Source organism: Hypanus sabinus, chromosome 4, assembly GCF_030144855.1.
Source record: "Hypanus sabinus isolate sHypSab1 chromosome 4, sHypSab1.hap1, whole genome shotgun sequence".
Taxonomy (NCBI): Eukaryota; Metazoa; Chordata; class Chondrichthyes; order Myliobatiformes; family Dasyatidae; genus Hypanus; species Hypanus sabinus.
Window position 1 is genome coordinate 137,711,597 of NC_082709.1, and position 14,896 is coordinate 137,726,492.

Consider the following 14,896-nt stretch of genomic DNA (forward strand, 5'->3'; position numbering starts at 1 on the left):
TAAACAGATCTGCCATCACAGCTTGGTATGATAACTCCAAAGCACAGGATCGCAAGAGGCTAGAGAGGGAGATAGACTCAAGCAGGTCCATCAGTGACATCTTCAATAGCTGGGGCCTCAGCAAGGTGGCGGTCATCATTAAAGCCCCTATCCATCTGGGACTGTACTTGTTAGTACCAGCGGGGATGAGGTACAGGAGCCTGAAGACACACTGTAAATGATTCTTCCCCTGTGCCATCAGATTTCTGAATGTTCCATGAACATGAGCTCATAATTCCTTTTTTGCACTATCTCTTTTTCAATTCTTAGTATTTTTATGTCTTGTATTCTATGCTGCTGTAAAGCAACAAATTTTTGTCATATAAAAGTAATAATAAAACTGATTCTGACTCTGATCATGGACATTTTGCACAGAAAAATGACTTTCTGACAGATATTTCTGATATTTTCTGATATTTCAAATAGCCATCAGCAAAAGAATGATAACTACTTGCACAATACGTTGTCCTAACAAATCTCAACTCCGTCCCGAACACTAAAATATTTCTTCCTTGTTCCAGTCAAAGTCCGAGATATTTAAGTAGTTGTGTAAATGTGTAAACCAAGCATGTTTACACTTTAACTACACATTGCAAAAATAGAAAATGGTTTCACAAGAAGATCAGTGTGGTTAAAGTACATTCAGATATCATTTTGAATGATGTGCCCTAAAATATTAAGGAAATAGTGCAGCGAACAGCTGTATTTTCCTAGTTTTTGTCCTGTCCTTTGCAAATCAAATATATTGGGAAGAGGATGCATAGAGAAAGTCTCAGCAGAACAGAAATTCTGAAAATGCATTCTCCAATTGTACTTGCTCAGACATATATTATGCCAGTTGTTATATTGTTAGAAAGATTATAGATTCTCAAAATAATATTGATTGCTGTTATATAATGTGATACAAAAAAGGACATAAAATGCAAACTATCAGATATGCAAGGGTCTCAGATGACAAAAACTTGCATAGAGACTTGCAATTAGAAGATTCAAACAGGTTTCTTGCCATATGCCAGTGATATTAAACCTGATTTTGATTCATTTTTATCTCTAAGCAATGGTAAACGTATACAAATGTTTAGAATTTAGAATGTCTAAAAGAATGAATTTAACAGGAGTATACTTTTTTAAGAAAGCAGTTTATAGTAAACAAAGTCAATCCCTCATAAGCAGGCAAGTGGATGGTCTGATCAGATGTCCAGTGGTTCAGTTCCAGGACTTGGAGCCCATGCCCAAGTTTCAGGTCTCACCATAGCACCTAGGGAATCTAAATTTGTAATGATAAATACCTGGACTTTTAGGGGAATAAAGCTAGATTTAGTAATGGTCATCACAATACCACTGGATTCTTGTGAAATCTGATGTATTTATTTTAAGAGTGATTTGATATTCACCAAATTGGTTTACTCTTACAACAATTCAATGACATAAGTGAGGATACAGTATATATATTCTGTGAATGAATAAAATATACAGAATTGCAAATGTAATTTTCTATTTCTGGAAGTACTTTTAAAAAATTAGCATTCATTAGCCTCTTGACAGAATGCTGTGGCAGTTCAGAACAAATCTGAAAGATTCACTCCTATGAAGGCAACTTGGATTTTCAATATCCACCATAATCACATGAAAAATGGAGACAATAGCAGCTTGAAAATATTTTTTTATCTTGGCCAAAATGAATCAAAGAGATTTAACTGGCTATCACCAAGAGAGCAAGTGAAAATGCGCCATGATAGCATAGCTGACATTATTATATGTAGCTTGGGGCATCGGAGTTTGGAATTCAGTTCTGGCGTCCTCTGTAAGAAGGTTGTACATCTTCCCCATGAACATGTAGGTTTCCTCTGGGTATTCTGGTTTCCTCCTACTGTCCAAAGGTATACTGGTTAGTAGGTTAGTTGCTCTTTGTAAATTGTCCTGTGATTAAGCTAGGGTTAAGAAGGTGGGTTGCAGCTCATTAGGCTGGAAAGGCCTGTTCTGTGCTGTATTTCTAAATAAAACTTAGTATAATAAAAACCACTGTTAAATAAACTGTGAAGGAGGGAAATGAAAAAAAAACAGTCAAATGGAAATAAAATACATGCACAGAAATTAGAGTTCGGCTAGGAATGTCTGAGGTGCCAGATACTGGATGTTTAGGCATTAATGAAATGCCAGAGGAAATGGACATTTGGACAGGTAGAGAGATTGGAAAAGCTTAGAAGGTTATGAGCCAAATGCCTGCAAATGGGATGAGCTTGGATGGGGCAATTTGGTCAGCATTTGAGCCTGTTTCAGTGCTGTATTACAGTATTAATCTATGACTTCATGAATTTAAGTTTGCAGGACCCCACTAACGATCCTAACAATAGTTTGACTTCACCATTTACCATTTTACCTAGTGGTTCCCTGTTTTCTTTCTGAAGCAGCAAACTATTTAACTGATAAAAGCTTGTTGAAACTGAATACCACTGAATCTCTGTTCATTCAGTCTTGAATTTATTCATATCATTACCATCTCTGATGTCCACAACATGGAAGGTAATTCCATTAATTTAACAGGTTTGAGGTAAAATCATGGATTAAAGTGATTAATTAAATTATACTGTATAGTTAATATGTTTTTAGTTACAAGATAAATATTTCAAAAATATCTATCAAATGCTCAAATGAAGGAAACATAGAAGATATTGAAGAAGTTTACATTTTAATACTTGCTGTGTTATTTTTTGGTACTTCGCTAAAATTATTCAGATCTAATTCTTTATGTGTTTCAAACTGTATGGACTGTGCTGACTGACTGAACTCTAGGTGTGTGGGAGTGTTTTTATTTCTTCTAGCAGCTGTTCTCTCATAACCAAGTTTCTTTGTCAGCAATGTGGCAAAGATTAGTATCCCATATGTTGTATTTGTATGTCTCAGTGCAATCATCGAGATTCTGAAACATTCACATGTTGTAGGATATGGCAGGCTTACTTCTCATCCATTTAATACAGACTCAATCAAACCGCTTTGTCAGAGAAAATTACCTAATGCCATAATGGGAGTGAGAAGTTTGGGTTGGCAAACACAGTTCCATGTTACAACATGTTTTTTTTTTCTTTTAGGAACTTGTTAGCTTTACTAATGAATCCTAGAGAACTGGAACAATTTACTGGATGCTTTGGACATTTGAGAACTAAGTAGAGCTCTTGCATGTGTATCTGATTTACCTCAATATTAAATGATCTTGTTTTCATTAAAGAAAACAAGTATCACTGTTTTTCTTGGTATTGGAGCATAGCTTCATGGCTGATATTCACCATCAACAAAATTTCTTATTTTAATAGCAAAGTTACTCATAGAAACATCCCATACATTTTACCAAGAACCTTTTGAAACAAAAGAAAGTTATTATTTAAACAGATAGACAAAAGGTTTTGAGATGTATGTGTGCTGTTGGAGGGAATTCCAGAAGTGAAAACTTGACAGATAATGGTTTAGTGATTTAAATGTCATTATCTCAAAACTGTTGTAGGGCAGCAGGAGACTGACAATAGTCAGGAGCAGGGAGATCATTTAGGGATTGAAGGCGTGGTTGAGAATTTTAAGATGGAGATGTTCCTTCATTAGCTTTGTCTTCTTGTTATGAAAGAATAATAATGTTCCTTGAATTTTTAATCAATATCTTTAAAAACTTCATGAGCCATGCCAATTATAATCCATATTAATTTGGGTACTCCTTATTAAATTCCATTGATTACCCAGTCATATGGAAGGTGAGTCAAACAAACTCCCCACTGAGTTTTCAGCAATATGGTATTACCTGTAATTTTTAGTGGAACTATTTCTCTTGATATTATCTATCTCATTATTGAAGAAATGTTGCCTTTTTGAGAGTGGCTTGGTGAATCCCTCAACTACCTATGCACAGATTGCAGAGGACAAGTGAACATCTGAAATAAAGTTTGAAGTCTCATTATGAATTCCCACAGCTTCCAACTTCATCATGAAGGCCGCTTGAGGCACTGTCAGTTGTCTTAAAGATATTAGTGCATGCAACAAGTAATTGGAATTTGAGCTAATGATCAACCAGAGATACAGAATTATTACGTGTAGCTTTTTTAAGGTTTCACTGGGACTTTTTGGATAATTCCTTGCATTAACACTTGAAGGTGTTGGGAACGAGGGAAAAGCCCTTCAAGTATCCTTTGGGTAGGCAGATGAAGGCATGCATAATAATGATTGCTAGATTAGTAACATATTTCAGTAGAAATTGCAAAGGAAAAAAATCCCATTTGCAGCCGTTTTTGATTTTTTTTAATCCATTAAAGAGTAATAATTGATTAAAATCTCCAAATATATATGGCATGGGTAAAATAAACTGAAATTACATCAATGGGGCATTCTAGTGCTTAGTACTCAACAGTCAGTAGTGTTATTTTCATTGTTTCAAAGTGCTCGGGTTAATTTGTAATGGGCAGCAGACTATTGAGGAACAAAGGGATCTTGCTGCCCAAGTTCAAAAACTGAATGTTTCAGTTATGAGGGAAAACTGTAGGCTGGGCTTGATTTTTTTTCTTGGAGTGCAGAGACTGAGGTGGGAGTCTGAGTAGAGAACTACAAAGTTATATGATGCTTATCATAGGGTTGATGAAACTTCTCCTTATGGCCAATACTAGAGGACATATATTTAAAATAAGGATCAGGAGGTTCAGAAGAGATTTGAGGAAGATATTTTCCTCCCAAAGTTTGTCTCAGAAAGTAGTGGAATCAGCATTCTGATAGTTAAGGAACATTTGAAATCTCAGGGTATGACTATGGATCACACGATGTTAAAGGAATTTGTGTATGATTAGAAGTGGATAGTTGTCATGAACGTGGTGGTCTGTATGACTCTGACTAGAAGACATAATAGACTTGACAATTCTTCCTTTTGAAAATTGCCCATTCTGATAGTTCCTCTGACTCAAAATCAAACTGTTTCACCTACGTATCTGTAAAACATTCTTAGAGGAGTTTTCTGCACTATTGAGGAAGATTATTGCACATAAGTTGCATTTTCTTTGCAATAAAATGTTATGTTCATTCAGATTCACATCTGTTATTTTCTGTTTAAAGCCTCTTGTCAGAATATATAAATACATATTGTTGCACTCTATACTTATTTTAGATTGTAGCATTCTGTCTATTTTTGAAATGAAATAGAAAGAACAGGGAAGTAAGAAGGTCATATTTTCATCAGAGACGAGTAATTTTAAGAAAAAGGTATTTTAAAAGCAGAAAGACTTTGTAAATTTAAATGCAATGCTAGTACAGTTATCGACTTCAGAAAAACTCACACCATTCACACCCTCCTTCACATTGGTGGTACAGTGGTGGAAACTGCAAGAGGTTTCAGAATCATGGGAGTGCACATCACACACAACCTCTCATGCTCCCAGAACACATCCTAAACAGTCAAGAAAGGTCACCGACTTCTCTACTTTCTGAGGAGGCTGACAAATGCTTCACTTTGCATATCCATATTCACATCATTCTGCAGATGTGTAGTAGAGAACATCCTAACAAGTTGCATCACTGCATTGTATGTAAACGGTACTGCAGCAGACAGGAAGGCTCTACAATGGATAGGCAAAGTGCCCAACACATTACTGGCACCAATCTACCCGCATCAAACATGTATATACATAAAGATGCCAGAGAAGTGGCAGTAACATCATGAAGGTTCCCACCCACCCTTCTCATGGGTTGCCCCACTCCCATCAGAAAGGAGGCTATGATCTCCTTCCATCATGATTGTTTCACCAGTGGCAATTCTATCAGGAATAGTTATTATCCTTCAAACAACAGGCTCTTGAACCAAAGGGTATAACTTCACTCAACTTCACTTCATCATTGAAATGTTCTCACATCTCACAAGCTATGGACTCACTTCCAAGGACTCTTCATCACACGTTCTCAATATGTATTGCTTATTAATTTATAATTTTTTTTTCTTTTTGTATCTGCGTAGTTGTCTTCTGCATGCTGTTTGAATGCCCAGGTTGGTGTGGTCTTCATTGATTCTAATATGGTTATTATTCTGTTATGGATTTATTGAGTGTACCTACAAGAAAATGAATCTCAGGATTGTATATAGTAACATATATGTATTTTGACAATAGATTTACTTTGCACTTTGAACGCACTATCCACACCAGGATGTCTAGAATCTAAAATAGTTACTACCCAAGCGGTAAGGCTGATCAACATCTTCACCCAATAACTCACCATTACTGTATTATTTATTACTGTACAGTCTTGTGTCACTTTATGGATAGATAATCAATCTATAGTATGTACAGCATATAAACTCTTATGTATTTATATTTATTATGTGCTTTTGTTATTATTGCGTTCTTTATTTTTTGTGCTGCATTGGATCTGGAGTAACAATTATTTTGTTCTCATTTACACTAGTGTACATCAAATGACATTAAACAACCTTAAATAATTTTGAATTAATATTATGCTTGTACTGAAGAGAGACACATTACATTTAAGAGCAATTTTTTGGTGGCAGCAATGATAGAGAGGCAGGAAGAAGCAGCCATGCCCAGCCATTTTTATGCATTTATTGCAGAGACTCAGTAAGTCATGGAGTCATATAGTATTGAAAAGGGTCCTTTAGCTCATTGTGCCCATGCTGACCATCAAGCAATGATTTACACTAAATCTGTTTTTGCTCCAGCATCCGCATTAACTCTCTGCTATTCTCGCGCTGCCCCCCCCACCCCATTTCTCATGCCATGCTTGCACTGGATGTGGAAAGAAAATGAAATACTGGGAGAAACATGCAGTCACAAGCAGAATGTGCAAACTCCACTTAGCAGCACCCAATGTCGGGATTGAAGTGAGGACAAAGGAACTGTAAGGAAGCAACACTACCTGCTGCACCATTGTACACTTGATATTTTCTCCTTTAGTGGATGTAAATCAAAGCTGAAATGAAGATTAAGACAATTGGTGTCTTTTCTCTCTAACCACTAATGCAAGTTGGCAGATTGCCCACCTTTGTATGTGAAAAATGTAAGCTGAATGGATATTTTTTTGTGTGACTTTGTTTGGTTTAACTGAGCATTGTGTGTACCCAGAAGAAGGAAGGTATTGTGAAATTTTGAAAAACTTGTTGGAAATTATTTGTCATTGCTGGTAGCATTCAAGGTGAGAGGCAACAGAATTTCACTGATGGAAATTAAAATAATCAGAATAAAATTGGCAAGTCTGCTGAACTCAATTTAATTTCATTAATGAATGTGTGCAGGTACTATGTTAGGTGCCAGCTGTGGGTAGTTCATTGGTAATGCTCTTATGATTCAGAGCATTATGGATTCAAACTTCACTAGAGAATTCATTCTGCAATCTATGCTGACATTTCAGTGCTAAGCTGCTGGAGGGTTTATAATTCACTAAGGTCCTCCTCTTTTATCTTTAGATGCATAAGCTCATGCGTGGTATACTGAAGAGCAAGCCAGGTCACCTGATGTCCTGGCTAGCATTTGCACCTCAGTCAAACCCCTCAAAAAGAAAACGATATGATTGTTTCTCTCACTGATGCTTGTCAAATCTTTATTCCCTCCTTGCAGCCAATGCATTGTGATTACTTCAAAAAATCCTGAGCTTGAGAAATGAAAAGCAATTGCTTTCAGTGTCTTTTTACAACATAGATTTTGCTGTGATTATCAGTAAATCCACTGGTGTCGGTGAGTGCATAATGGGACTTGCTGCAAGACTTTGCAGTCTCCTTCATTATGTTATCTCAACTCTGACTGCTGACTCTAGGGAACAAATTCACCAAGTTACTTATGGTAATCTAATAATGTTAATTCTTTAGTTTTTCACATTCAGAGTATTTGCCAGCACACTGTGCTTCCTATGTGCTAAGTTATTAAAAAAAACTTGAAGCTGAAATGATGCTCAAAAAATTAAACCAACCTATAAAAGCCAGTGGCCAAAGCTCCAAGACAACGGGATGAGGCAAGTTTCTTTCATTACATGGTATTTAGGATTTTGATTACTGTCTTTAGATCATATTAAGTAATTCAGTTTGCCTTTCTTACAATGTTCTTTTTCATTCACTTCTGCATTTGAACCACGCTACTTGAGTATCATAGAATATCTAAAGAGAACCACCACTTTTTGTCTATTGTAAACAGATCATCATCACATCTAAAACCACCATTGGTCAGAAATATCACAAGACTTTTGACACTAATATGACAAGAATGGGGGAGAATCAAATTACATTGTACAATTGCTGTCTGGACTTGCACTAAAATGCAGTTGTGCACCTGCAGTTGTGTATGCGTTTGTGATGTCTCCTGCTGTACTTTTCCCAAAATCTTAAGCATAATTTACCTGTGATTATTAAGTTGTTACTCTTACAAATAAGAGAATTTCTATCCTCCAACTTCTAATTTTAAAGAACTTTTCAACTTTTGAGAAGAGTCAAAAATGGGTGCTTTATAGGCAAGTACAAAATTGTTCATATACATAACTAATATAAATAAATAACTTTGTTACATATTAGAGAGAGAAGAAAATGCAATATTTTTGTTTCTATTTCAAAAAAAAGTTGCTGCATATCACAGGAAGTATATAGAATTCAAAACACCTATTTATTATATTACTTGTCTTGTGCTCCAAGTTCACAACTGAAGTATTTGAACTGCATTCTGCTTAACTTAATGCATAAAAAAGCAAAATATGGACATCGTTGAATAGCTCTAGTGCATTACATCTCCCAAATCAACACACCAGATATTTCTATGGCTACTTCGACTTTAATGCAAATAAAGAAAAACTGCTGATTATATTATACTTAAAATATGATTTAAAATATAAGAAAGCAATGCTAGGAGGATACTTTGTAGGAACTGTGCCCGTTTTGAAAGGAGCTCAAGACCTGTCAAACGATAAAACAAAATTTTTACATCCCTGACACCTGGCAGAATATCAGTTGTCTTCACTTAAGTTAATATTGAAGGAAGCATGCAGGTAAGTTCAAGCTGAATATTATAACAGAAGATGAGAACAAAGTGCTCGTTCTCAACAAGTTATCTTTTACCATTGCTGTATTTGATATGCTTATCATCTGCATTTCACATACTTCTTAGTCTTAGTTCCATTGTTTTCATGAAGTTCCATTCCACAGTTTCAAAGCTCTATGGCTTTAAGTATATGGAGGGAAGGAGTCTATTGATAACATTATTGAGTGGGTAAGAATATCTGTCCTCAGATATGTCACCTTTTATGAAGTTGAATATAATACGCTTGAAATTCTGTCAAATAGAACAATATTAAAGTGAGCAATTTGATACAATTTCACTGAAAACTATTCTGAACAATTATGCACTTCTCATGAAATCCATCAAAACCCCCTTCTAGCTCTTCTGTGTCTGATGTGTTAGTGAATGAAGTCCAGGTCTGTAGATATTTGGATACCACACTTATGATCTTATTTTTAATTAAAAGGATTAATGTTTGCCTTCCAAAAGCACAACTGACAAGCCTGCTAATTTATGTACAGTATTTATCCTCCCATTTTTCCTTTTCATGCCCACATCATCTGACGATGTGTCCTGCTCTTTTTGCCCACCCCATTTTAGACCTTAACTGCTAGTCTCCTCCTGTACCAACTGCCAAGCCAGCCTTCTCCAAACAGCTAGCATTTTGAAAGCTCCAATGTATCCACAGCTTAAGACCAGTTTGTTTTCCTTAATTTCCTCTATTGTTGAAGGCACCAATGAACGTCTGGGCCTCAGAATTTTCTTTATTCATCTTTTTGAAGCACAGTAACCAAGCCAAGGCCAAAAGTATGTAAAATGTTTTAATTGGTACCATTTCTAATATTACATTACCAAAAAATTGAGATATAATTCCTTTTCATGCAAACTCACAATGAATTGTGTTATTCAATATGCTTTAAGAATGCTTTTTAAAATTACCACCACAGTGTAATATTTTTTGAGATTAACAACTAACTTCCATCCCAAAGCTATGGCCAGATCCGTTGGGTTTTTTTGTGATCAATATATAGTATGGCAGGATAATATTAAATGTCACTTTTATACTGTAAAGACCAATTTAATTAACTTATGGGAAGCATACCTACAGTTCTCATAATGTGCAGCAGACAGGTGAAGCTCAGTATAATACTGTGATCTCATAAAGCACAATTATGCTGCTTGTTCAACCGGGCACAGAGTTCCACTAATTGCCAATGCAAGCATTTTTGCCGATTGAATTTGCAATGGAGGAATTAATTTTGAAAAGTGAGAGGTAATTTTGGTCCCCACCAAGCTAGTATCACTGTCTAAGTGGACTAAAGTTGTGTGCTTGTTTTTAAAAAAAGATACCTTGTGCTCATAAAACAGGCGCCCTTCTATGTGCTGTGATAGTAAGGAAAGTACATTGGCTTAATGTAACTAAAATAAGATTGATGTATCATCATAGGGCCATTTGGACTTTGTTATTAATTCATGTGAAAATCATAACGTAATCCACTCACGAGGATGCAATTGTGAAAGAGATAAACATAGCCTAGATGCCCTGGATTCTAATTGCACCATTGCCTGTTTTAAATTTGAATTAATTTTTGGAACTCACAACCTTCAGGTTTCTAGATTGTCTTAAAAGTCAAGCAAATAGACAACTTTCAAGATTGAGTACCATCCACCACAATGGTTTGACCTACATGAGATTATAGCTATATATTGATTCATATTGCCTGCTTAATTGCTGCGTCTGCCACTCAGTTTACAGATGGATTGCATGATTTCTGAAAGGACTCATATCATTGATACTTACTATTTATCTCGTATTGATGTTGAACATTGTAGTGTTCTCACACAGGTGTAAAAGAACTCTGAACTAAACACCAAACATAAACTAGTCAATGAGGCGGTCCCAGTAAGATTAACCATTTACTGTTCACTTTTCCACATTAACGTATGGTGAAAACTGTTGATAAAACAATACAAAATATATACAGTATTTGTTTCCTTCTTGACATCACATTTACATCATAAATACTTGCAAAAGTAAAACTGCAACAACTATATTACATTAAAGTGCAACTTACAGTCAGAATCTACCTACGCCATTGATAGGCTTTAAATACATCAACACGAACTATCCGCAACTCTTCAAATAACAAAAAACATAAACTTTATCAACTGTCATTACTTTTAACAGAATCAGCATTAACATTTTTAATTCAACATATCGATTATCTTATGAACTTATGGTGTTGCTTCACTGATGTTTCTAGTGCGTATAAAGGAAACTTTTCTCACGCTGATCCTGCACGCACATAAGCCCCCTCCTTCCCGTTTCTCCAAACCGGTATTTTCCCACAAAACACGGCGAAACCAGGTGTGACATCATCGCATGCCACGATATATCACAGACAACAAATTTATTTAAACAACCTTAACTTTAACTAGAAAATGATTACAAACAAATTACTAAAGCAAAAATATAATAAACTAAACAGATGCCTTAAAGGCAACACAAACATTCCCAATGAGTTGGTTGTCTTGAACCACTTCTTTCTTGTGAAGGCACTCACTTTTCAAGAAAATTCTAGGTTTTAAACCAAGGATCATGAAGGAATAACATTATACTTTAAAAATGGAATACTGTTTGACATGGAGGGGAAGTTACAAACAGTTCTCAAGCATTTACTGCCCTTACCCTTCAAGTTAGAGGTTATTGGCTTGCTTTCAGAGTAACGTTGGTGAATAGCTATAGTACATGTTATGAATGGGGTTTATATAACAATGCTGTGTGGGTGGCAGAAGGACATCATTAATTTAGAGTGAGAGTTGGTGTGCCTGTCAGTCAGCTTACCTTGTCTTGGATAGCTTAAATTTCTTTTTTTTAAATAATTTTTTTTATTGAATTTTCAAATAGTTACAGAAAGAAAAAAAATCAACTCTTCCCCCCTCCCCTTAACCTCCCCCTAACATATCCCTGTAGAAAGAGAAAAAAAAGAGAAAAAAACAGAAAGAAAGAATTCCTGGATATTGGAAGATCCCCACATGCTCCATGGAGTTCATAATAGCTTTAGTATATATATTTATTTCTTTCCCCAAGTAACCAATAATTTTATCTTCGGAGCACCTATATATTTAATACTATCTTTTGTAAATAAGGGCACCAAATTTTCAGAAATATTTCATATTTATCTCTTAAATTATAAGTAATTTTTTCAAGTGGAATGCGGCTAAAAGCTATATCTATTTTCATTTTCTTAATGTATGTTAAAATTCTTTTTCTTTTCACCGGTCCATTAAGCCCATTAACATTAAAACTTTAAAAATTCAGTAAATTAGTCATTTTTTTTAACAAGGTTACTCCAGTCTATAGTAATACCTAACTTTTCAACTTTCATAGTACCTTGGGGAATCTTTAAAATGCTCCATGTTGCTATGTGTCTCCCCACCCCCCCACCCCCGATTGTCCAGGCAAAGAAAGAAAGATTAAAGAAAAATAGATTATAAAGAAAAAAAATAACAAAATACCCCCCTACTAATGTTGTGAATAAAAAAATACTCAACATTACCCCCCTCCATTGTACGGGTCATGGCAATCGCCATGATTACACATGTGAATCCCATAGCAATCGATCCGAAGTTCCCCCAGCTCCCCCGTAACATAAAAAAGTATATATGAGAAGAAAAAATAATATCACTACTCTCGATTAATATTTCTCAAATGTTTACCTTTCTCCCCCTGTATCATATAATTAAGAATATATTTAAATATTCTTCTGTCCTTAAACATCCATCAACTCCATTCACTGTCCCCATCTTCATCTTTAATCCATTTCACTTTTACATCTTTGGCTGTGGTTAGCGAATATTTGGGAGTTCTTGTGCAAATTCTTCCGCATCCCGATAATCAGTAAAAGATCTTTTTCTGTCATCCAAAAAAATTATCAGGGTTGCCAGGTGGCGCAATATAAATTTGTAACCCTTTTCCCATAAAACTTTTTTCGCTGGGTTAAATTCCTTCTTTCTCTTTAAAAGATCATAACTTATATCAGGATAGAAAAGAACTGTTTTCCCTTCTATCATCAATGGCCCATTTCTCTTTCTGGCACGTTGGACAGCCACCTTCAGGATCTTTTCTTTATCTTGATATCTTAAGCATTTTATCAAGATTGATCGTAGGTTTTGATCAACTTGAGGTCTTGATCTTAAGGCTCTGTGAGCCCTTTCAATTTCAATTAACTGGGTTCCTTCTTCCAATTCCAAAATTTCCGGAATCCATTTTTGAAAAAAACTTATTGGATCCTCTCCCTCTATATCTTCTTTAAGTCCAACAATCTTAATATTATTTCATCTGCTAAAATTTTCAAGTACATCCACTTTTTCCAACAACCGTTTTCTTTCTGATGTCCAGGCAGAAATGTTATCTTCCATTTTATTCACTCTATCAATGGTGTCTCCCGTTGTTTCTTCCAAGTTTTTAATTTTCTTGTCCATTTTGTCCTGTCTTTTCATCATTTTATCAAACATAATCTTCATATTTTAATATATTTTTATTACTTTTAACGCTTTTAATTCATGCATTATTTGAACCAAAGATTTTTTTATGTCTCCAATATCACCTCCAACCTCTTCCTGTTGTTCTTCTTTGCTTGTCTCTTCATCTTCGTCTGATTTATCCAGAGAATCTGATTCCACCTCATATTCACTTTCACTTTCAGTTCTGATCAGAGCTGGGATTTGTAGTTTGGGTTGCTCGTGTTTATGCATGCCCCTTCCTTCACGCATGCACAATTCCTGTTGCTCTTTTTTTTTTGAAAACGGTTGATGTTGCCGCAGTTTCCTGTTCTGTATCGCCGGAGGTAAAATGCACTTGAGCCTGAGGCTCTTTCATGGCGGCCGGCCTTGATTCTTTTCCAACTTGTGTTGTGTTCAAAGTAGTAGTTTTCTTCTGCTTCTGTTTAGGAGGCATATCTTAAGATAATCCTGAGTAGTTTATAAGTAATTTTTAAAAAGTAGTTACCCCGGTACTAACTTTTCTTCATTTAAACATTATTTTACTGTTTTTTTACGGGAGAGCTGGATTTCAACATCTCGATCCTACGTCATCACATGACGTCCCCCCCCCCCCAGCTTAAATTTCTTGAGCATTATATGAGCTGTAGTAACACAGGCAACTATGGAGAATTCCAATAATGTTCCTGACTCATGATATGTGAAAAGGATTTGGGAAGCCAGCAAAGGAACCATTTTCAGCAGACTGCCCAAGTTCTGATCTTCAAACTTTATTTTTTTTTGGTCTAGCTGAGGTACTGATCAGTAATGATTTCAAAAATACTGTAGATGATGGATTGCTCAGTTGACAGGGTCATACATGACTCTTGCATTATGAATGTGTTACTTGCCACCTGCCATCATATATTTGAGTATCGCCTGGGTCTTGTTAATGCAAACCCAAGCAACTGCAAATGCTTTCAACCACTCAGCCATCAGTTCACATGGGGACAAATATTTCTAAATGCATATCATAAGGTCAAAGAATCTACCCTGATTTATCACATGTTACTGTAAAAGAACTCGGTCATCAAGCTACTATGAGAGACTTTACTCCATTAGCAAACAGAAATAAGGACACAGACCTTGGTAAAAGGATAACCCTTTAATACGTGATCATGGGAAGACATTGCCTTACAACTCCACCCATTTCAGGTTACATCTTAAATTTATACAGTAAATTTTGTCTAATAGCCAACAACGAAACATACTTGGACTACAATTTCAAGAAGCACTTGTTAGGCATCAGCAAGTCAACCAATGTTCCCGCGTGATACGCAAAATTTGACTTGCACGTCTACAGT

General features: G+C 35.6%; 1 protein-coding gene across 1 annotated transcript in view; it reads left to right on the plus strand.

Annotated features, from left to right (window-relative positions):
* Nucleotides 1–14,896, plus strand: part of LOC132392164 (limbic system-associated membrane protein-like) — a 558,511-nt gene that overhangs the window by 281,868 nt on the left and 261,747 nt on the right. The gene's annotated exons all lie outside the window — the stretch shown is intronic.